The 25140-nt window shown below is 35.3% G+C and overlaps 1 protein-coding gene and 1 pseudogene across 33 annotated transcripts in view; both read right to left on the bottom strand.

Moving 5' to 3' along the window:
* Window positions 1-25140, bottom strand: part of HDAC9 (histone deacetylase 9) — a 1021922-nt gene that overhangs the window by 491714 nt on the left and 505068 nt on the right. The window lies entirely within an intron of this gene.
* Window positions 4598-5405, bottom strand: LOC131762916 (casein kinase I pseudogene; annotated as a pseudogene).

Here is a 25140-nt window from a genome sequence, read left to right as displayed (position 1 = left end):
GATACCACAATTTGGTGACATCTGTCAAGAGGCATTAAGTATTTCTACCATTTGATTCAGGTTTGACAACTCTTGGAATATATCTTAAGGAGATAATACTAATAGGAAGAAACAGTTCAATGTCATACTGTTTACTGAAGTATTATCATTTTAATTGAAATCACCAACTACAAGGAAATGTCTAGTAAAATATGTCACATCCATTTCATGGAAAAATATGCAATCATTAAAAATAATGTTTACGGGAACATGAAAAATGTTGTAACATTAAATGAAAGAACAATAATAAAAATGACATATACCCTATGATAACTCTTTAAAAATAAGTTAATTTAGTCAATGTACATTTACCGAGAACCTTAAATTCCCAAGGTGATTCTAGATGTTTGGGTTCGGTAGTAAAACAAAAAGACAAAAAAATTCTAGCCCTCAAAGAGCATATATTCTACTGGAGATTTAATGGTATTAGTCTCTGAATTCGACCAGCAAAGACTGGTGAGACAGAGAACAAAATAAAGTTGTATTTTGGGTGGAAATATGAATTATTTTCTCCCTTCTACTTTTCCACATTTTTACAAATTGTATCTAATGCTGTGACTCCTACTCTGAGTAACTTAAATTTGAAAAGTCCAGGTTGGAAACTACAAAGTTAATATCCCATGCAAATTTAAGAGATATTTTCAGGAAGTCAATAAAGCCTAACATAAATTCTGTCTATAGAACTTAAGGCTTCAAACACTAAATGAAACAATGTCTTGCTTACCATCTGAATTGTGTGTACACACAGGCATGTGTGTGTACAGGCATGTGTGTGTGTCAGCTTGTAGGGGTGGAGTGGGGGAATTGGTATCAATCTTGGTCGTTGACACTCGTGATTTTTCAATGTATAGATCAGAAGAGCTTGCACTGATAGTGCTGTATATGTCAGTTTAATGAAAATGGGAAAACAATTTATTAATAAACCATAGTTTGGGGGATAATGTCTTCTAAAACATGATATTTACAAAAGGAAAAATAATAATTATGACAAGTTTGGAACTCAGTGAGGAAGATGGCCTGTAAGATCTCTTGGTCAGAAGGTCCAAAGTAGAACTTTCAATTAAGGCTCTGGAGTAACATGAGATTTTGAGCATTAATTTATAGAGTTGGCGTTATTCTAACCAAAAGCAAAGGCTGTTAAGCATATATTTCACTTTTACATTAAAAAGTACAAACTAGGGCTTCCCTGGTGGCGCAGTGGTTGAGAATCCGCCTGCCGATGCAGGAGACACGGGTTCGTGCCCTGGTCCGGGAAGATCCCACATGCCGCGGAGCAACTGAGCCCGTGAGCCATGGCCGCTGAGCCTGCGCGTCCGGAGCCTGTGCTCCGCAACGGGAGAGGCCACAACAGTGAGAGGCCCGCATACCGCAAAAAAAAAAAAAAAAAAAAAAAAAAAAAAAAAAAAAAAGTACAAACTAAAGCCTCAATTTTTACATGGACATCTCAATAAACAAATTTAACTCTATAAAGGCAAAACGTAAAATTTCAAAAGATCCTGGGGTCTCTTGCTGCTGGCATTCTTATTATCCATAAACTATAACCGTCAACTCCCCTGCCCCCCCCAAAAAAATACAAAACCCAAAAGAGATAAGGAAAAAAGAGCCCCAGAACTCTCCAAAACAGCTAGTGTAAGCCTCAAAGGGTAATGTGACTTCTTAACCTGCTATCCCAACAGAAATGATTGTGTCTAACTGCTTGCCTTTGTTCAGAGACTAATCACTAAATTGTGAAAAATCACCCTCAACTTACAAAAACTGCTCTTGATTATAAATAATTGCCCAAGACTGAGAGAAAGAGGCAGGCAAGATCCCAGTCTTTCATCCAATTTATTCAGCAGCAATCCACATTCCATTTGTCTAGACTAAATATAGCAGCGTTTACACAAGAAATCAATAGTGCTTGCAGAGAGGAGAGCGAAGGCATGAATATTTCATCAAACTCAGAGAGAAATGGCAATCAGCAAACTGATGGTTCTGTGTAGGTCATCTCTGGCCTGCTGGATTAGTTCCTGTTACTTGGACAATAGCTCATCTCTGGTTAATCATAATCATATCACAGCCATTCTTTCTATTTTTAAAATTAATTGCATTGTGGGTGACAAAGGCTCATCGTATTCCAAAAAGAATGACGGATTTTTCTTCCATCTTCTGTGACAGGCTAATAAGCCTCCCCAGGAGCAATAATAGTAACACAATACCAGGGCTGAGTTTCAACAAGTTACAGTCACTTACACATCACAGAATGTGAAAGAAAGGGCATTGTCCACAGCTGCTGTATTATCATAATTAGAAATAATCAACTAACAAGGAAAAATTAACAACCAATTTTAACAGTGAGGAAATGGAATCATCACTGTTCACAACATTTCTTGTCTAGGAACATGCAAATTACTTAGAACAGGTGGCCAGTGATACATAAGTTAGAAGGAAGTTGATGATAACAGTAGCATTAGCATTACTTATAAACAAATCCTGTTTTCTTAACAGATCTCATAACTTTATTTGGATTCACCCTATTTGTCTGAGGTTTCAAATACATGTGACATATATATGTATATTATATGTTTATTGTTATTATAATAGCAAATACCCAGTCAGAACATTTCCACATATATTTAGTCTTATCACTTTACAAAGTTCTGCTCATTCTTTCCTCAGTGTCTTTTCTTACTTACTCTTTGATAGCTATTCCCTCCTCTACTTAGGACTTAACAACTCATGCAATTTTTTAGAAATAGTTTTTACTTTAAGAAACATGGAAACAAAAAAGCTCCCATTTCAAAATAAAAATCTCAGCTCATATAGATGCTTATGATAACTACATTTATTTCAGCAACATATACACCTGTTCAGCTGTAACTAAATTTCTTTGATAAATACGGTTTTTTAAATACCAAGACCATTAAGGAGTTAAATCAAAGTACTAAGGATACCCTAAGTAGTCACGGCATGTTTCTTAATTTTTCTCTTTAGATGCTATTATTTATAGCACAGGTATGTAGGGAGAATTTTCATATGTTCAGAAACAGGAATCTTTGGTTGCTTCTTTATCAGCTGGGTTACAAACAAGATGCCATCCATTTTAAGAATGTTTTCAGTGAATAACTTGCAAACCTCATGGATGGAAAAATTCTAAGAATGCAAATTTTGACCATTTACAACTATCACAACAATGGTTGAAGACTCTGCACGCTGTTCCTCTGAATGAGATCCCGAAGCAGTGCAGTGTAAAGCACAGGCTTTCACACACAGAAAAAAGGCACAGGCACAATCTCGCCACCAATTTGTATGTGTCAATTCAGTTACAAGTTGAAACTTGAAAAAATGTGACAAAAAATGGAACCATGTTTAACTATCTCAGTTAATATTCACAATTACAGCAGCTACAATAATATTAAGGATACAGCATCACCAGTGCTGCCCAGAGCCAGTTTATATGGAAAATAAGTTCTTACACCAAGAAATGGTTGACCACAACCACTGGCAGGTGGACGTATGAATAACAATTTCCAGATCTGGGAGAAACAAATGTTGCTCTGATCATCTGCTCAGCTTCTTTTGTTCCTCCTTTCCTGCACAGAAATCTTTGGGCCTGCAGACTCCGCCCATGGGAAAAGGCTGCCTGTTGTGCTGTTTTGTGCTTTAACATCATCCTGTCAAATATGTGGGCCTGTCATTAGTTCAGGGTTCAGAAAAGAATGTGGATACGGAGAACAGTATGGAGGAGTTATTTTTCCTTAAAAACCTGAAAATAGAACTACCATGTGACCCAGCAATCCCACTACTGGGCATATACCCTGAGAAAACTATAATTCAAAAAGATATATGCACCCCAATGTTCACTGCAGCACTATTTACAATAGCCAGGACATGGAAGCAACCTAAGTGTCCATCAACAGAGGAATGGATACAGAAGATGTGGTACATATATACAATGGAATATTACTCAGCCATAAAAAGGAACAGAATTGGATCATTCGTAGAGACGTGGATGGACCTAGAGCCTGTCATACAGAGTGAAGTTAAGTCAAAAAGAGAAAAACAAATATCGTATATTTACACATGTATGTGGAATCTATAAAGATGGTATAGATGATCTTATCTGCACAACAGAAATAGAGACACACACATAGAGAACAAACATATGGACACCAATGGGAAGAAAGGGGTGGTGGTGGGATGAATTGGGAGAAAGCGATTGACATATATATACTGTTGATACTATGTATAAAATAGATAACTAATGAGAACCTACTGTATAGCTCAGGGAACTCTACTCAGTGCTCTGTGGTGACTTAAATGGGAAGGAAATCCAAAAAGAGGGGATATATGTATATGTATAGCTGATTCACTTTGCTGTACAACAGAAACTAACACAAAATTGTAAAGCAACTATACTTCAATAAAAATTAATTAAAGAAAAAAAAGAATGTGGAATATCTGTCTTGGATACATGTAATCCAGACATTTTCAAAGTATAGCCTTTAATAATAGTTTAAGTACATGGGAAACTCTGCAGAAATTTATATGAAACTTCATCAGGAATAGACATCTTTCACTAATCTTTTCCTACTTGTTTTATTTTTTGCAGGCTTCGCCAGGACAAGCTGGTTCTATTAACATATGTGTACAGGTATCCTAATGATACCATGTCATCTATGAAACTCTGCTCAATACGAAGATGTTCACTTGTGCTGGTTTGACAGGTAGTGTCAGAGAGATTATTACCCGTTCTGTATAGTTTGTACTGCCTTGTCCTGTCATTTCTGTACTTCCTGGCCAAACCAAAATCAATATGGAATAAAAACAGTGACACCCACTACCAATTAGGAAGTTATCTGGTTTACTGTGTCTTAAACTCTTCATATGCACATACGCAATTCTACTGATCATCTGGTCAGCTAGCGCTAGTACAGTTTTCACTGTGAGCCTTCTTGAACAGAAACTGGAGAGGTCTTGGAGAATGGATGGAAGAAGATCCATAAGTATCACTTACAGTCTTTGTCCTATTGATATAACTTTATGTGTGGGATGTCAATCCCACCATGAAGAATCTTAAAGTTTTCTCTGGTACAGCAACGGGGGATACCTAGCTTTTGTGATTCTAGCTTCACTGCCACTTCCTCATCATTGGTTACGTTGATCACCAGAAAGAGTCCTTCAGGTAGAATCCATGGGCTTTGGGAAAGAAACAGAACTTAAAGGTTTTTCTTCCTTCAACTCCATGAAATTGATTTACATTCATTTAAACCACCTTGATATTTCCTTTTCTGAAATCCTGCTACCATCTCTCACCTGCTTTCTTTTAACACTGATTTGGAACAAAAGAAATCCAGTTTTGTAATTTTATTTATACTTTTATCCATTATATCTTATTTGTTATATCACAGCATAAAGCTAACTGAGGGCTGGCCCATGCCTGTAGACTGTTTGTATTTTGTTCCTCTAGCTCTTTGCCTCAATAACTACATTGCAGCATGAATTCCTAAGTATAATATAATTAATACTATCTAAAGAAACTATTAGACTGTTTAGGGCTGTGTGTATCTAAAATAACATTGAAATCACTGTTTTTAAAGTATCATAGGTTGACATAGCACTTTTCATTTACACCTTTATTCAGCAAATATTTGTAAAGCCATATTAATTACCAAGACAGTTTTTAGTCAACAAGAGAAGGAACTGCCTTCAAGGAACTCAAGTGTTAATGCACAGCAAGCCATAAACCGATGTAGAAAACATGATGCATCAAGGGCAATGATGTTGGTGCTCTAGAATCCCACCTGGGCCCTCTTCTATTTTCCCTCCAGGACTCTTAATGGTGATATTTTTCCATTCCCAGGACTTTATTTGCTTCCTCTGTGGTCACAATTCTGTCTCCAGCCTAAACATCTATTCTAAACTTGCCACCGATATGTATAACTAACTAGTATTGGTACTCTTCATTTACCTGTCTTACTCTGCTCTTTCTCCAGTATCTCTGGTCTCAGTTTGTGCAGCCAGAGGAGAACATGAAAGTGATATTTGACTCCTCTTTCCCTTCATTATCCATACCCAATCAACATAAACAATCTTTTCTACTCTTAAATATTTTTTGAATTCATCAAGCTCTCTCCACTACCACTGCCTATTTTACTAAACCAGCCCTCTGTCACTTTCCTGGGTAACACCCATCAGTGGGACCCCCAATCTTTAACATGATGGCCTATCCCTCTATGATGTGCTTTCTGTCCGTGTTTTCAGCTTCAACACCCCCTACTCTCCTCCCTTCATTTGAATCACACCAATCTTCTTTCAGTCCGTAAACACACCATGCTCTCCGAAATCTCAGAGATTTTTCATATACTTTCTCTCTTTCTAAATTCCAATCCCACCCATTTTTCTATACTAATTCTTACTTATCTTAGTTAAAAATGATTTGATGTAGGATGTCTTTCTGTACCTTATTGTATTTTCTCATTAAATTTTTCAATTTGTTTTCATAATATTTGTTTAATTGACTCCCTTCACCATTATTCTAAGCTCCTTGAGAAGAAGGACCACATTTTCAGTGCCTGGCACAGCATAAAATCATAGTAATGCCTCAGTGCATACCTGAAATGAATGAAGGAATAAATGAATGAGTGAGAGCGATGAATCATATGGTAATAAAATTAGAAACTCGTATGTACAGATCCAATTAAAATCCTAAAACAATTACTTATTAGTTCCTTTTGACTGTCTGAATCCAGGTAAACATTGAGTGTTTATTGATAAGTGAATGAGTTTCTGGCAAAAGTGGTTAAGTATTTGAAAAAAGCAATCTCAAAAATTTTTCCACCTAAGATGTCATTTCACATTTCCCAGACCCCAAGTTATCTCCTAAAACTCAGTGTGCTGACAGGTGACAGCCACCAAAGTGCAGTCAGGGAGCGCTGAGTAAAATAAAACTTACCCATCATGCTGTTTGCCTCAGTAGAGATCACCAAGAATAAGCCACAATCCTGAGTTATCTAAATAGTAAGGCCTAATTCATTAATGATTACCCCATGTTATGAGAAAATTAGAACAGAACCGATAAACTAGAAGTTAAAATTTTCTTTCAAATCTCCAATTTGAAAAATGAAGAATTACTAAATGTTAATAGAAAAGAATAAATCGTCTTAAGGTTATTTAATATTTTCTCTAAAATATCCAATAACTGATTTTGTAAAAAATATTGAAGTGCCTTTTATTGAAGGCTCTTCATTGAAATGTGTAGAATCATTGCAGACTTGGAAGGCATATTTTTTTCTGAAAAAGTAAATTACTCAATTTGAATGTGGCTAACATCAAAAATGGGAAATGCAAAAACAAGCAATACAACCTCAGTTTGATGACAATGTTGCCCAAATTTCACTTTAGAATACAAATAAATATTCTTAGCTTATTTTCCACTGTTAATATTTATATCATAATGAAATAAAGAATAAATTAATCAAACTTCAAAAAATAATTTCTAGAACAAGAATTACTTAAATTGATTAGTCCAGAAATACAATTCTCCCTGATAATGATTCTGTTCAAGTTACACATGTTTACAGTTTCTTTAAGGTGCACTAATACATGGCATAAATGAAAAGAAAATAAATGCAAGAAGGAATCTGAGCTTTTATTTACTATTCTCTTATTTCCCAGGGGTCTGAACAGGAAACAAAAATAACCACAAATGACTAAAATATCAGTAGGCCTTGAAATATCAACATTTAAGCTAAAGAAAGCTAACTTTTTAATCAAAGCCTTACTATTTTGATTTACTTAATTCAAATTCCCTCTCTGCAAATATGCTTTTGAATTAAGCAGTCATAACAAACCATAACACCAATATGAACTGCCAACTCATTTGTAATACCCACTTAGTTCTAAAGTATCTCAGTGTTTGCTAGTTCTCTACTATTTGAGAACCAAGTAGAAGGTTCATAGAGCTTCCTGCAGTATGGGAACAAAATCAAACCAATTTATGTGACTTCAAGGTAATAGGAGCTAAGAACCTAATCCATATCATTTTGTAATTTGAGACAAAAATTTAATCAAATATAATGATACCTGTAAATGAAACATTCAGTAGATGATAAATGGTAGTGCTGTGAAGTAGGGAATACAGGTGTTGATCTAAAAAGTGTCACTTATTCAGCCATGTATACCACTCATCATCTGGGATGTACAGCAAACTGACTTCTGTAAGAACTATGACGAAGGTGGGACAAACTCTCTCCTCCATATTTTTCTCTATAACTTATATTTTTTTCTAGGTTACAGACAAGTACTAAATTATCACTATTTGCAAATGGCTAACACAACTTCCTTCGCATTATGAAAACTTAATATGTGAGGCAGGGGATTCCCCTCTGACTCCAGAACTTAGTTCATCACCTGACATGTAATATAAGTTTAATAAAAATTGGTTGAATAAATGATTCTCTCAGCAGATACCCCACTCTAATAACACTTTTTTTTAACAAATTACATTTATTTGGCAAACAGACTTTTTTCAAGGAATATGTTCCCACTCCTCTGTCAGGAACCCTTGTGTGCAGAAGTATGTAACTGTATTCTGCTTTGAGAGAAAAGAAGAGCTTTTATTGGTTTTGTGTACTGCCAGCAAGAAACAATTGCCTTTAACCTAAAAAATATTCCAATACTTTCTGAAAGCTTCAATGCTTAGTATATTTAAGACAAGAACATATATTAAAAGTTGCAGGAAGGAATGAAAGAAAAAGAGCAGAAATGCCATACATGATGCTTCTCTCATTTTCCTCTTCGATTTAAACCATGTCTTTTCCTTTTCTACTCTCTAATCTTCAGTCTTGCATAATGGGACTTGGACTCCAACCTTTTTTTTTTTTTTTTTTTTTTTTCCCCTTCTCCAGATCTCAGTTGTTTTCTAAGTTCTGAGGAAATCTTTATTACAAAACAAAAGTCTTAAAGTCCCACTAAAACATTCTAATATAGGATTGCACTCGCTTTTAAAAAGCAAAAACATTTCTTTAAACAGCTGGACACTTTCTTCAAATAAAAACTTATGAATAGTCCCAACTTATAAAACAAGCACGAGTGCAACTGTTAAGTAGGAGCCAATGTCCCGCCCACTCACTTCCTCCCTGGTCTGTTCCCCTGGGAATCCAGACTCCATGGACTTCAACTGAGAAACACTGTTCTAACGGCATCATTTTTTTATTTGCTAAATTCAAATCAGAGGCAAATTACATTAGTCCTCTTTCAAAGAAAAATGCATTACTGTTTCATGGAATTATGAGAATTTGGAATATATGATTTGGAAATAAGAAAGTTTCACTTTGTACATACAATTTGGGGGTGAAAGTTAATGTTAAAAAATAAAAATTCGGGACTTCACTGGTAGCGCAGTGGTTAAGAATCCACCTGCCAATGCAGGGGACACGGGTTCGAGCCCTGGTCCAGGAGGATCCCACATGCCACGGAGCAAATAGGCCTGTGTGCCACAACTACTGGGCCTGTGCTGTAGAGCCCACGAGCCACAACTACTGAGCCTGCGCCTGGAGCCCGTGCTCCACAACAAGAGAAGCCACCACAATGAGAAGCCCACATACCGCAGTGAAGAATAGCCCCCTCTCGCTGCAACTAGAGAATGCCCAGGTGCAGCAACAAAGACCCAATGCAGCCAAAAAAGAAAAAAATCATCTAAAATTGCATAATTTCAAACATAGCCAGATAAATGCATTGGCACCCGTGTTTATGTTATTGCCACATGGTGGCACCACTCTTGTTCATAAGTAGAAATACCCACTATCCTTTGTCAGAAGTTCTTCGGATATGAGTTTTAAAATAATTATGCAAGCTTGGAATTATGCGAAGTTTTCAGGCCTTGAGCATTTTAATGAAATGTGACTTCCCTATGCTGATTCCAAATTTAGCTTTCTAAACTTGGGTAAGAACAAAGACTAATACCTTATTGTTGGTTGGTCTGGAGAGTTGTTTTGCTTTAATTTAAATTATGGAGCCAACACCAAAATAGCACTTACTATGTGCCACACACCGTTCTAAATGCTTTAAAAGAAATGTTAACTCATTTATCCTTCTTTACAATACTATAAGGTTGTGCTATCTGGTAACCCACGGGGTAGACACAATTATGAGCCTCATTTCACCAATGAGGAAAATGTAGGCCACAGAGGAAATTGGCCAAGGTCATGCAGCTACTTAGTGGTGCAACAGGAATTAGAAAATACACCAACCAGCTGCACAGTCTATGGTCTTGGCCACTCCACTATTATTCTTCTTGACTTCTACAAAACAGGTATCCAATTTAATTTCTACACAGTTCACCTTGAAGTTTGCCTTGATGTAAATGAGAATGAAAAGTTTTCTGTTAAAATAATATTACATATTTTTTAGAGGTAAAAGGAAAGCATTTGCTTGTAACAGCCAATATATACCAGAGAGAAATGTGTAATAGAACACATTTCTGCATATTTTAACACATTGGTGAATTTTCAGGTGTTTCAATGCTCTCTTTAGAAACAATTCTGTATTTAGGAATTGCAAATTTAGTATTTCACCCTTTTAGCTAGAGAAATTTCTGTTGAGTCTATACAATTTTTAAAAATTCATCTTACTCTCTAATCTGAAATCCACTAACTCACAGGTAAAGACTGCCTAATAATGAAGTTATTAGTAGTACTTGATTAACTAAATCACACTGGATTGTTACTGAATCATATTAAATGTAAACTGTTAATGAGACTTGAATGTATTGTTCATAAATTTTTAGATAACTTTTTTTTTTTTGGTACGCAGGCTCTCACTGTTGTGGCCTCTCCGGTCGCGGAGCACAGGCTCCGGAGGTGCAGGCTCAGTGACCATGGCTCACGAGCCCAGCCGCTCCGCGGCATGTGGGATCCTCCGGGACCGGGGCAGGAGCCCGTATCCCCTGCATCGGCAAACGGACTCTCAACCACTGCGCCACCAGGGAAGCCCTAGATTACTTTTTTAATTGAAGAAAGAAAGCAGTAACAAAAAGGAAGAGGCAGCTGTTTTTTGACAGTATGAGAAAAGATATGACAGGATAGACTGTGGTGGTTTATCTTTTTCTTATTTCAGAGTTTTTTTTTGGTTCATGATTCCTTGTGCATTATAAAAGATGATCACTAGCCATTAAGGCACAATTTGTTAGGTAAGTGAAAGGGTCTACCTAAAAGAAGAGCCTAAAATTATCAGAAGAATCTAATTTTTTTTAATATATAAAGAGAAATCTTTAATGTGACAGTATATGTGCCTTAAAGATACTCATAATTTGGGGGCTTCCCTGGTGGTGCAGTGGTTGAGAGTCCGCCTGCCGATGCAGGGGACATGGGTTCGTGCCCCGGTCCGGGAGGATCCCACATGCCATGGAGCGGCTGGGCCCGTGAGCCATGGCCGCTGAGCCTGCGCGTCCGGAGCCTGTGCTCCTCAATGGGAGAAGCCACAACAGTGAGAGGCCCGCGTACCGCAAAAAAAAAAAAAAAAAAAAAAAAAAAAGATACTCATAATTTGAGTAAGAAAATGTAATAATTTTTCTCTTCTGTTTAATTAGACTGTCATTAAAATTTCTATTCCTGGTAGAACTCATAGTATGTGTTTATAGAAATAGGAGGTATTCAGAGAACTGTCAGTATTACAGAATGCTTCTCAATATTTTAAGCACAGCTTTGAGATAATCAGTCTACAATTTGAAGTGGTATATACAATTTGTACAAACAAAAGTATAAGAAATAAATTAAAGCATTAAAAATGAACATAACTGTGTAGAGCGGGGTAAGCAAACTATGGCTCACGGGCCAATTCCAGCCTGCCTCCTGTTTTTTTTACTGCCTGCTACATATGAATGATTTTCACATTCTTAAATGGTGAAAAAGTAAAGAGAAAAACCTTTCGTGACATGTGAAAATTACGTGAAATTCAAATTTCAGTGCTCACAAATAAAGTTTTATTGGAACACAGTCACATCCATTCACTTAAATATTGTCTATGGCTGCTTTCACACCACAAAAGCAGAGTTGAGTGTGACAGAGGCAGTACAGGCTGCAAAGCCTAAAATAGTTACTATCTGCCCTGACTGAAAAAGTCTGCCAAACCTTGTGGCAGAGAATCTACATCTACTTCTTATTTTCATACAGTGATACCTCTCATTGACAATCCAATACCTAAGCTACCTCTCTACTCTCTACCCTACTGGTATAATGTAGAAGGTTAAAAATTACCATAGTTTATTTCATCTAAAATAAAACATAATTAGGAAGCAGATTATGCTGACAAGGAAAATTCCATGTAAAAGTAGCTCTAAGTATTTTTATTGGACTAATATATTAGTTTTAGGCTTTGTTGCTTGCTCTTCGCATTAAGCAGTTAACTAGAAAACAAAAATATAAGTAAGAACGATGACATTTTAAAGTGAGGAATGTATGCTGAGCACTAGCTATAATTTTTGCATGGGGTTTTTTCATTTAATATAGCAATCATTATTCCCATTTTACAGGTGATGATAATGAGCAACAGACAGACTAGAGTGAAAACTTCCAAGGTCACATACACAACATTTTTTAAGTGCTACTTTTTTATCTTGCTTACTTAAAATCATGGTAAATATTAATTTCGAATAACACTAAATGAAAGTCACTGTATCATACTCCATATTAAAGACTCAGGTGGCTTCTCCTTCTAACTTATCTCTTTTCTATGAGGCAAAGATAACAGACTGCATGTTAGAAGCTAGATCTAGAACAAATATTTGTTCATCTGAAATTTCTTTTACTAAAAAGAAAAGGACACAGACTGCTCCCATCTGTGTAGCAGTTGATATATGATTCCTCATACTACACACACACACACACACACACACACACACACACACACACACGGCCAGTACATCTTACAGAAATCAACATGTGAACATTTGAATGAGTTTAGGAAAGGAATGTTTGGAAATTACAGGATATTGTGTTTATTTGATGTTAAAATTTTTGTTAATAATGTGTGGGTTGATTTTGTTTGTACTGAATATTTTAAAACCTTGAGGTTTTAAAGAAACAGCACATGTACCTCAAAGCTACAATAATACCTACTACAAGGTTGGCTATTATATCCTAGTGATAGATCTGCAGCCAAACCACTAAAGAAATGTGGTGCCTCAAACAAAACAGACCTACTAGTTAGGCATTGTAAGAAAAAAAAAAAACTTATGGAAAAAAACAGTTACCCTAATGTCCTTCCAGATATTAATGTAATTTTAAATTAATGTAACCCAAGATTATAGGAAATATATTGCTAATCACAGTTGACCACAACCATTCTGAATCCAATGGTTTCATTTTATTTTCCACAGAATTCGTAATATAACTTAGATCAGATGAGCTGAGATTCAGCAACTTGAGAACTCATTTATTACACAAAATTTTAAGTTCTAGTTTTTTTTTAAATGCTTTAACTCAGCAGTTTGGTATCTATAATCCTTCAAATTAAAAAAAAAGTAAATATTACCTTGGTTAAACAAAAAGAAACAAAAGAGAACAAAAACACATGAAAATTTTCTTTATCCTAAGAGAATAGCCACTTTTATAGTGGTTATTCAGGTTTCCTCTCCCTGCTGGGGTAGAGGGAGAGATAAGGAGACAGAATCCCATGTGATTCTTTAGGTCAGTGAGGAAATTCAACCTGCCACGTTAGGCATGCTTCTCTAAGATTTATGTAAGTCATTCAGTTGGGTTTATTCCTCTCAAGGTAAATTTGGCAGGATGCAGGATTTAGTCAAAGTCAAGGTTCAGAAATTTCTGGGCATGTCTGGAGAGCAGGTGGGGCTGGCACAACAGATGTCCATTTGCATAAATGACTAAGGCACCTCCTAAGAAAAACTCATCTTCAGCAAAGAGGAAGCCAGGCCTGACACACATGACCTGATAACCAAGCCTCAGGGCCTTAATGATTCTGATTCTCAACACAAGGTGCACCCCTCCTCTGTCTACTCTCACCTCCAGGTCCCAGGGTGCAAACCTAGATCCCACCTTCTCTGCTGCTCTGAAAATGCTTTCACCAAACTCATCAGTAACATCAAATTGTTAAAACCAAGCCTTGGTGTTACTTGATTCTCACAATCATGGGACACAGTTGTTTTAGAGAACAGATAAATGAATCGATCTATCAGTCCATCTTCTTTCAATCACTGGCTAATACCGAAGATCTTGCCAAAGGAGAGAAGCAGAAAATGGCAGAAAGAAAACTGAGTCCTTGGTTCTAATCTTCATCACTCCACTTCTATGGGCCTTGGGTTCTTCATGCCTTAAGACAAATAAAAACTAAGAGGCTGAAGTAATGATCTCAAGGCTTGTTTTAGTGCCAAGGCTATTCTTTCCCAACCTTCAAATATATAGAATATATATTAGTCTCTATCAGAAAGTCTGTCTCATGAGATAGGCAATTCCTGTTGCCTTCATTGACTTCTTTGGGTAAATCAGCAACCAGCAGGGCAGGGTCTGACCATAGAGAAAGCCAGGGGTCCTAGGAGGAAAGAGGGATGCCTACCAAATAGAAGAAAATGACAGAGAATGGAAAGCAGGAACTCCTTTAGAAAAGCTTTATCTAATTAAAAATTATCCTAGGGCATGCTTTGCCTGAGATATAAAACTCAATTATGGTCAAAATTATTCTATTCCCTGATTGTGGTGTGTGGAAACTTCTCAAGCCTTCCATTATAAACAGCAAAACACACTTTCCATTATTTATTTCAAAAAACATATTTATTTTTCTACAAGAGTTGTTTCTCAGTGAGGTATATACTGAACACAGTATTTACATTTTGTTTTATTACTTATGAAAATAAGAATAAACATTTTCCTCAAAAGTGCCACTACAGAGCAATACAGTACTCAATTTGACAAAAATCAGAAATATTGTTCTGATCCCATGAAATGTAATGGATAGTCAAAGGTACCCACATTGCTAAATAAGGTAACAGAAAATTGCCAGTAATTAGGAAGAAGAAAACCAACTGAAGTTGAAAAGTAAAACTGAAAAAAAAATTACCCACAATTTAAATATCTTAGAATTCCTTTTTTTGGTTAATGTATAAAAATAACATTACCTGCAAAGGTTTATACAAGTAAAATTACCATCACACATAAATTTACTTATTTTAATTATTTCAGTGCATGCATTTAGATATGAACTAAGCTTTGGGTTCTTTTTTATTTTTCCAAAAAGAATTGTCCTTTTTTTTTCCTCTACAGAAGTACCCTAACAGTCCAAAGCATTTGGTCCTGTTCAATAGCTAAAGAACTCTTTTTTTCTCCTCTCTCTAATTTGGCTTCAAGTCAATGCTGTTTTTCTCATTCCAACTGTTTTGGACATATGCTGGCCCAACTAACAATGGTAAACACAGCAAGCTGTCTCTGATATGGTGCTGATTAAGTCATCTTGTGAGCAAGCAGAGTTTGGATGTTAAGATGCTAAGAAAAAAACTACTTTCAGAAATTCTCCTCCCTTTGAAAAATATTTGGATTTTCAATTTTAAATTATATGATAAACAAACCATGGGATACTTTGAAAATACATTCACTCAATGCTGGCCTAGGCATTTGAGAAAAATAAAAAAGGAAAACATGGTTCTTATATTCATGGATTTTACAGTTTAAAAGGATAAGGGAAAGCACAGGGAAGAGTGGAGCCCAAACATGGGCTTAAAAATAACTTTCTAAAGAATGGCACTTGCATGTCTTGCAAGAAAAAAGGTATAAAATTGAAATCATGAATACTTTGAATTGCATTTTTATATTCTATTAGTAAAATATTAGTACAAAACTAGTACCTTAAACCAAGATTTAGGAATAGAGATCCAATGAATACCATAAGCATGTGGTACAAAATAATTGGAAGGAATACAAATATTGTAGAGCACATAATTGTTATTCAGAATGAAAAATTATTTTTAAATATTGGCATCTCAGATTCTGTTTTTGTACATGAGAATCGAGCACTTATTTTTTACTTAGCTTAGATAGCTAAGTGCCAGCTTCCCCTCATTATGCAAACAGATAAAACCAAATTGTTAAATAAAGCCAGAAATACAATTCTTCTCTTAAAATACATATATATTTGGAACCCTAAGAGGAATAAGCAACTCAAAAATGGGACCACCTCAAACTTAAGAAAACTGTAATATTTTATTTATCACCAAAGCTCTCACCAGGTTAATACTATCCATTATTTGACAGATGTGAAAGCAAGACAGAATAATTTATAATCATGGACAATTTTTTTTTTTCAGTTTTACTCTTAAAACTTAACTCAGTTTTCTTACCTCTAAACAATGCAGGCCCCAAAAAGAGAAAGGTGAGGAGTAATAACTAGTTGTTGTTATCAAAAGGTTTACAATCTAAGCAGGGTGGATATCTAAGGGAAGAAATGGTGAGAAAACATACAAAAGGTATAGAATATGATAAAGTCTACACTTAACGATCTGAATAGATAATTAGGGATGTTGATGGGTGCAAATTTTTGAGAGTTTTCTCTATGAAATGTACTGTGCTAAGTACCTTAAATACATTATGAAATCACAGAAGTAGTAACAATTCTTTCTATAGGGGTCATAAGAAATGCTCCTGAGTACAAGATATTAAGAGGATGGTGGAGGGAGAAATAACTAAAAAGCTAACAGCAACAACAAAAGCAGACAAGAAGATAACCATTGAATAACTAAGGTACTGAACACAGAATAGAAAGGGATGAATTTAAGAGATGTCTTCAAGGTACAGTCAGAAAGACTGGAAGACCAACGGAATGAAACAACTAGGAATTCTTTAAAGAAAAATCACTGATATATTTAGATTATGGTAGCATTGTTACAGCAACACTGAACTTTCTTGTTAATTTTAAAATTATACGGCAAAAGAACACATAATTTTATTTTCTTTAAAGAGGCAAAATCTTTTGATGGCAAAAGTGAGGAGCACATAAATGGCAATAAACTATTTTGTAGTCATCAATATGTTTTCTAACTGTACAAAACCATATTATAATACATTTAGAAATTCTGGGAAACTTTTGATCAGTAGATACAATCAAACTAAGTAAAAGGTCAATAAAAATGACCTACACATCAAGAAAGAATAAAATTCTTAGGCAAAAATTAAACAAAATAACTGTAACACTTGTACACTGAAATTATAAATCATTTTGGAAAGAAATTAAATGAGATCTAAATAAATGGAAATATATCCCATGTTCATAGATCAGATGACTTAATATTACTAAGATAGCAATACCCCTCAAATTTATCCACAGATTCAATGCAATCTCTTTCAAATTCCTACTTTTGCTTTGTTAGTTTATTTGCAAAAGTTGACAATCTGATCTTAAAATTCATATGAAAATGGAAGGGACTCATAACAGCCAAAACATTCTTGAAAAGAAAAAACAATATGGAGGACACACTTCCTGGTTTTAGAACTTACTACAGAACTATAATAATCAAAACACTGGCATAGAACATGTGTATATACCAATGAAATAGAACTAAGTGTCTAAAAACAAAGTTTTACATTTATGGTCAATTGTTTTTTGACAAGAGTGTTAAGTCAGTTCATGGAGAAAGAACACTATTTTCAACAAATTGTGCTAGGACAACTAGATATCGAGATGCAGAAATAATGAAGTTGGGACACAGACATAGAGAACGGACCTGAGGACACAGCACGGTAAGGGGAAGATGGGACAAAGTGAGAGAATGGCACTGACATATATACATTACCAAATGTAAAATGGATGGCTAGTGGGAAGCAGTCGCATAGCACAGGGAGATCAGCTATGTGCTTTGTGACCACCTAGAGGGGTGGGATAGGGAGGGTGTGACGGAGGGAGACGCAAGAGCGAAGAGATATGGGAACATATGTATATGTACAACTGATTCACTTTGTTGTAAAGCAGAAACTAACACAACGTTGTAAAGCAATTATACTCCAATAAAATTTTTTTTTAAATGAAGTTGGAACCCTACCTTCCACCACACACAAAAAATTAACTCAAAATTGATCACAGACGTAAGTGTACAGCTAGAACTATAAAACTCTTAGGAGACAACACAGAGGTAAATCTTTGTGGCCTTGGATCCTGGCGATGGTTTCTTAAATAACAAAATCAAAAGCACAAGCAAAGGAAAAAAAAAAAGATTTACATTAAAATTAAAACGTTTGTGCTGAAAATGATAACATCTATACAAAGAATGGGGGAAAATATTCACAAATTATAAATCTGATAAGGATCTAGTATCCAGAATAAATAAATTTGTAAGAGTTAAACTGAACAACAAAAATACAAACAACCCAATTTAAAAAATGGGCAAAGAACTTGAAAAGACATTTCTTAAAAGAAGATATACAAATGACCAATAAGCACTTGAAAAGATTCTCAACAGCATTAGTCTTCAGGGCAATGCAAATCAAAGCCACAATGAGACACCACTTCACACCCACTAGAATGGCTGTAATAAAAAAGACAGATTATACCAAGTACTAACAAGCACTTATGACCCAGCTATTCCATTCCCAGGTACATACAACAAGAGAAATGAAAAACACATCCAACAGAAAAACTTGTACAGAAATGTTCACAGCAATATTATTCATAATAACCAAAAGACAGAACAACCCAAATGTCGATCAGTGGATGAACTGATAAATAAAATGTGGCATATCCATACAAGGGAGTATTATTCAGTAATACTAAATAGTAAAAATAAGTGAAGTACTGATACATGCCAACATGGATGAACCTTAACAACACTGTGCTGAACAAAGTAAGCTAGCCACATAAGACTAGATATTGTGTGATTCCATTTATACCACATGTCCAAAATAGGCAAATTTACAGAGACAAAAAATAGACTAATGATTGTTTATGGCTGAGAGAGGGAAAGTGGAAATGAGAAATGATTGCTAGTGGGTATGAGTTTTTTTGGGGTAGACAAAAGTATTCAAAATTAGATTGTGCTGAGGGTTACATAACCCTGTGAATATACTTAAAAACACTGTATTAATATATGTTAAATGAGTGAATTTTTATGATATATCTCAATTATGCTGTTAAAATAATTGAATAAAAAATTTTAAATATACTGAGATCTAGAAATAACAAAAAGTTAATATATAGAACAAAATATTTCTTTATTTCAGAAATATAAAAGATAATCACTTGGGAACTGTTATATTTCCAGAAATATAACATACAGAAATTTTAAAGTATGCAAAATGAAAGCTACCCATGCCTTATTAATATTTTCCCTTAAGCTATTAAGATAATGTTTTTAATCCAATACATACTATCGCCAGCTTCTTTGGAACAGAATGTGTGAAAACACGGACTTAAAATGCTACCACAGTACTGACTCCATCCTTTTAATCAAGGCATCAGACCTTTCACGTGATCGAGAAATATGATTCATTTTCTTGCTCCTTTTCCCCCCTGACACTTTAGGTTTTCTGGAGCTAACTGATACAGTATGAAGGAACATATGTGGTCTGCTTCAAGCCTCCAATTTCTTAACTGAAAAGCCACTTTCTTTCTAATGCCTGAAGGAGAGGATAAATCAAGGTTAAGGTCCAAGCAAAACTCCTAAATGTATACTCAGACATTCATGACCTTCCCCCTTGCCCCCTACCTTCTCCTTAACAACTCTTTTCTTCCTACCCCCTTGATGTTTCCTCTGTGACACTAGGTGAGCTAAGTCCCATGGTCCCCACAATACTCATGTCATCAATGTAAATATTTCACCTTTGTCCATTTCCCCACTAGCAAAACATTACAGGCTCTCAGCGAGGTTGCTTTATTTGTGCATCCACTCATTCCACAAATACATTCTGTTTATTAAGTGGCAATCACTGCACGGAGTGACAAAACGTTGAACAAAGCACTAAGGTGGGGAGAAAAATAAACAGTATTCAATTACACTACAGTGAGGAAGCATGATTATCAGAGATATGCACAGGGCACCGTGAGCATACTTTACACAACAAAGTTTTGGAGCTGGGTATATGCAGGAAACTTCCAGTAATTATTGTCACAGAGGCACACAAAGGATGTGCATGGCAGAGTGTTGAGTATTGAGAGGAGGGAGTGGAAGCTAATATTACATGACAAAGAGTTTGAGACTCAAAAAATTAATATTTATTGAGTGAATACTCTGTTACAGAAACTGTACTACTGCCTTTAAATCTATTTTGCTCAGTTAATTCTCCACAACTTGGAAAGATCTTTAGTATTATGATTTCCATTTTACAGATGGAATACCAAGATTTAGCACAGTTATGTTCCAAACAACATTTCTCAGCTGAGAGGTAACATACATGGAAAGCTAAGTCAAATCAGTCTGAGCACAATTAGGACATTATTTTCTATAAATTATCCACATGACCTTTAAGATTTCTGCAAATGTTAGGCAAATTAATTTTTAAGTAACTAATAAATAAAATATTTGCCTCTTGGTAAGGCAGAGTGATTGGGACATTCAAGCACAAGGAAAATGCACTTGTCATTATATATTCTTCTATGTATTTTAGATGTCATATCATGTTATGTATTATCTATTCAAGTGAACAAATAATCAATCGAAATAAATACAGGACAATACAACTTGGATCACTTCTGCTAATCTCCAGGGTCTAAGCTTATATTTAAGTAGGGCAGCTAGCATTACTGGCTCCGACAAGCACGTACGAAACAAGCAGACTTTAGACTGAGATATTTGAAAAAGTATCTCACAGACTACATTAACGCTTTTCAAAAGTTATATTCCCAAAGCTGTTACTAAATAGTTGTCTCTACTTTGGCTGAGACCCCAGGAAAATGAGGATCAACTACTCCCACAGTCTAGATCACCCATGCAGGATGGCAAAGGTATAAACAAAACCAGTGTGGGAACCCATGGCTCCTCAACACTCAAAGATATAAAAGAGCTGCAGTAAAAGTGGCCAAGACATTGGAGAAAAGAGATGGAGAGTTTCTTGAAGAAGAGTGTCAATGTATGTATTCCCCAACCCACCCACTCCTCCTTAGTGATGTAGGGCTTGCCTGTCCCTCCCCTTAAGATTAATGAGAAGGGCTTGAAAGAACACACTTGGAGAACTTGATATGTTTCCTGAAGTTTTGGAGACAGGGTGGACTGGCTTCTGACTCAAGTCTGAGAAATCTAAAGAATAAGAAGGTAATTGAGTCCACCTGGAGAAAGAAGGCACACCTGATGAGCAGGTCTAAGGTGTATATTGTGTAGAGCAGATTTAGGCCAGGAGAGAAAGACAAGACTGGCCCAGGATTGTCTTACAATCTGCCTATGAGGGACACCTAATTGGTCGAGGACGCTTCAGCAAGAATACTCCAGGCTGGTACCCAAAGAATGAGGGAGCATGTAATTGGCCAATTGTGGGGTGTTTCACTTAGTTCAGGAAACTGCGTGAGTGAACCCTAATAAGCACCTGTAAGGGAAACAGGCAACTTTAATCATCTGTCCTAAGCAGGGATGTCAGTTCACAGGAGAATCCAACACAGAAGACTATTCCTGCGTCTTTACCTCTCCTCCCTGCTCCCCATATCAAGCTGACAGAAGAGGGATAAAAGCAAAAAGCTGAAGAAAACAGGGAAGGTGACCATGCCTTTCGTTTTTATTTCAGGCTTATCGATGCAGCTAATCTGAGTTGAGAAACTTTTACTTTGAATAAAGTTTGATTGTTACCATACATTGATAATTACTGAACTGAAACAATCTAAGGCTAAAGTGTGTTGAGTACCTTTTATTATCTGATAATGAACAGAAGAGTCATGGGGCCTACTCATTCCCAGTGTTGGGTCAGACATCTCCTCCAGTTCTAGTTTGAATGGGCAGAGCGGAAAGAAATTTCAGTTGGTTTTCTGTTGGTACCCTACAAATCCCAAGTGTTTAGTGTAAAAGTTACAATAGTTGTGAGGAAACAAAATTAGCCCATATGATCTTGGCATTATTAGAACCAAGTATTAGTGTGTTAGGTAAGGCGCAAACCTCAGTTTCCACATCTGTAGAGTATGGTGTATAAATTCAAGGGATTAGTCCTGAAATAGTCTTGAAATGAGCCCTGATGTATAGCTGTTAGGTGACCTTGGCAAAACAAAGTTTCAGGACATCATTCTTGTCACCTTTTACCAGCTATCTCTCCACTTCCTTTACTTACCATAGCCTGTGAAAGAAACACCAATAACTGGAAATACACTATACTTAGGAATAAATTATGTTTGTTTATTTTTAGTAGTAGGGAAATGAGTGTGTTTTCTGAGGATTCTGAAAATGAAATACGTAAAACATGAGAAGAATAACCATTAATGACTGGGTCAGAAAAGATGACTGATTACATGAAATTCTACATGGCAAAGATTATATCCAGTAATTTTGGTTTATTATGAAAAGAAATGCTTTCAGTATCTGGGGGCCAAAGTTGAACAAACATGAGAATATTCTTTAAACAGCTTTTTTAAATGTCTAAAGTATTTGTTCTTGTTTATTCCAGGTCTCATATATTGTTAAAAACTTTTTCATGCTAGATCCTTTCAAGTTAGCAGATGGTAGGCACACTTGTAAAAATAAAAATAAATGCAAATAAATGCCGAAATTTAATTAAATATTTATTAAGCTCATAACATGCCAAAAGCCAAACATAAACTTATAATTTGTATATAAATAAATAAATAAAATTTTGTCTTGTTTTAAACTATAAAATTTGTAGTATATTCATGGCAAAATACGTCAACAGTACAAGAGATAAAGTAGAAGGTCCAAATCCATCTTTCTCACTCCTTACCTCCCACTACCATGCCTAGAAGAAATCCCTATTAACAGTTTCTTGTCTATGCTTCATGAGGTCTATCTTTCATGAAATGTTAAGTTTCTGTCTCTACATATTACGGACAAAACAGATAACCATTGCTGAAATAAAGACCAAGCATAATAATTAGATTTTTATTTTCACTTGTAATAGAGAAAATTTAGAAAGAGGTGACTTTAAAATTTACCAGGAGTATTTAGGTTAGATATTAAAAAGACTCATCATCTTGCCATTGCTTTAAAGTTGTCAAAGCCCCAGGATAAAACACTGAAAGTGTTTGCAGAATCTCCTTTGACCTACATCTGCTTTTTAAATTTTAAGTCAATATCACATGGAGAATAGATCTAGAATGTTGAACTAACAAGGACTCCAAAATAGCTTCTTCTAGGTTTAAAAATAATCATAATCATACTATTCCTAAAGTAGCTGGGAAATGAGCATGGAATATTCTCTCAACTTAAAACTCAAATGTTAATGAGATCCATTAAAAATTCCTCCTGAACCTACTGGATTCCATAATGTTCTACTATTCCTAGATAGATTTTTCTCATTAAAAGATATTCAGAAGCCCTCTGAATAAATAATAATATTAATAGGTTTCTGAATTTACCATATGGGAAGTAAATAAAGGTGGTTAAACCAACAAGAAATCAAATGGTACTTATTAGATGTATTTAATTACTCCAAAGAATGATCTATCACTTTACCCTTAAAACCATTCTAAATGAGGTAGAATCCATTTAGTTTTCTGCTGAATTATGTAGCATTACCAACAATTTAACAGACACATGAAAATCTGTAGAGCAACACTGAGAAACAGAAGTTTTCTTGAGTTAAATATTAAGATAAGTGACAGTAAATTTTAAAATATTCAATTTACTTCCAGAGGAACGTTTTGCCATATGTGGCATTTGGCTGCTGACTTCAACACTGGAACGAGACAGAAACCAGGGAACCTAATTAAAGAGCTAGGAGAACATCTGGAAATTCAGTAAATATTACTCAGATATAGTAAAGGTGTTTTGGACTTTTGATCACATACAGTATTGCTGTCCTAAGAAAATTTAACCTTTCAATTCTGGGGCAAAAGGTAAGACAATTCAATTTTATGTCTCCTCTTAACATTTCTTATTTCTGAATACCCACCACTAAAATCCATGTTCTATGAGCAACTGCTGAATGAATGAGTGAATGAATGATTTAATGAAAAGCAGTATTAGGAACCTGCCTTTATGCTGAATTTGTACAAATATTTGTAACCATTTTTGCCTATAAAAAGTTCACAGATTCTTACCCTATCCTTACAAAAGACATAATATAATTCCCTCCTATATATAGTTTTACTTTGAAATGTTATTTTTATTTAAATACAGTCATGATTTGCAACTATAACTTCTTTGAACTTCTTAAGACAATATCCTAAAACTTCTGAAACACATACTAGAGCTCTTCTAATAGAATTTTTGATGATATATATATTTTCTCCAAATAAAATTATATATTATAAAAAAATTAAAAATACAAGCAAACTCCATTTTACCATCTAGAAACAATAACTTTGAAATCTACTTTTGTAGTATGTACATAATGAGACCAAACTGCATAAAAACTTTTTCACCTTGCTCTTTTCACTGTATATTATGATAGAAAGATTTTCATCGTGCTGCTAAAACTTCTCATAAATGCTGTTTTTAAATATAATGAAATAATCGAGAATGTAGAGCTATAATAATTAATTTAACCATTGTGAAGCTATTGCACTATTATTTGTTTTCAGTTCCTTGTTTTTAAAAAACATCCTTTTATTATTATACCTGTGTAATGGGTATTGTAGAAAATTAGGAAACACACACAAAAAATAAGGAAACATAAACATCAATTTCTAACACCCAGAGGTTACTATGGTTAAGATCTTAATATATCCTATTGAATCTTTTATGTATATATGTATCTGTGTGTATGCATTTGTGTATGTATATTATGAGATAATGTATGCATATTATTTTATAGCTATATATATATATATTTATTTTTATTTTATTTTTGTGTGTGTGGTACACGGGCCTCTCACTGCTGTGGCCTCTCCCGCCGCGGAGCACAGGCTCAGGATGCGCAGGCTCAGCAGCCATGGCTCACGGGCCTAGCCGCGCTCCGCGGCATGTGGGATCCTCCCAGACCCGGGCACGAACCCACATCCCCTGCATCAGCAGGCGGACTCTCAACCACTGCGCCACCA

Source organism: Kogia breviceps, chromosome 9 (assembly GCF_026419965.1).
Source record: "Kogia breviceps isolate mKogBre1 chromosome 9, mKogBre1 haplotype 1, whole genome shotgun sequence".
Classification (NCBI taxonomy): domain Eukaryota; kingdom Metazoa; phylum Chordata; class Mammalia; order Artiodactyla; family Physeteridae; genus Kogia; species Kogia breviceps.
The sequence above is the reverse complement of the archived record's forward strand: the minus strand, read 5'-3'. Positions and strand labels throughout refer to the sequence as shown.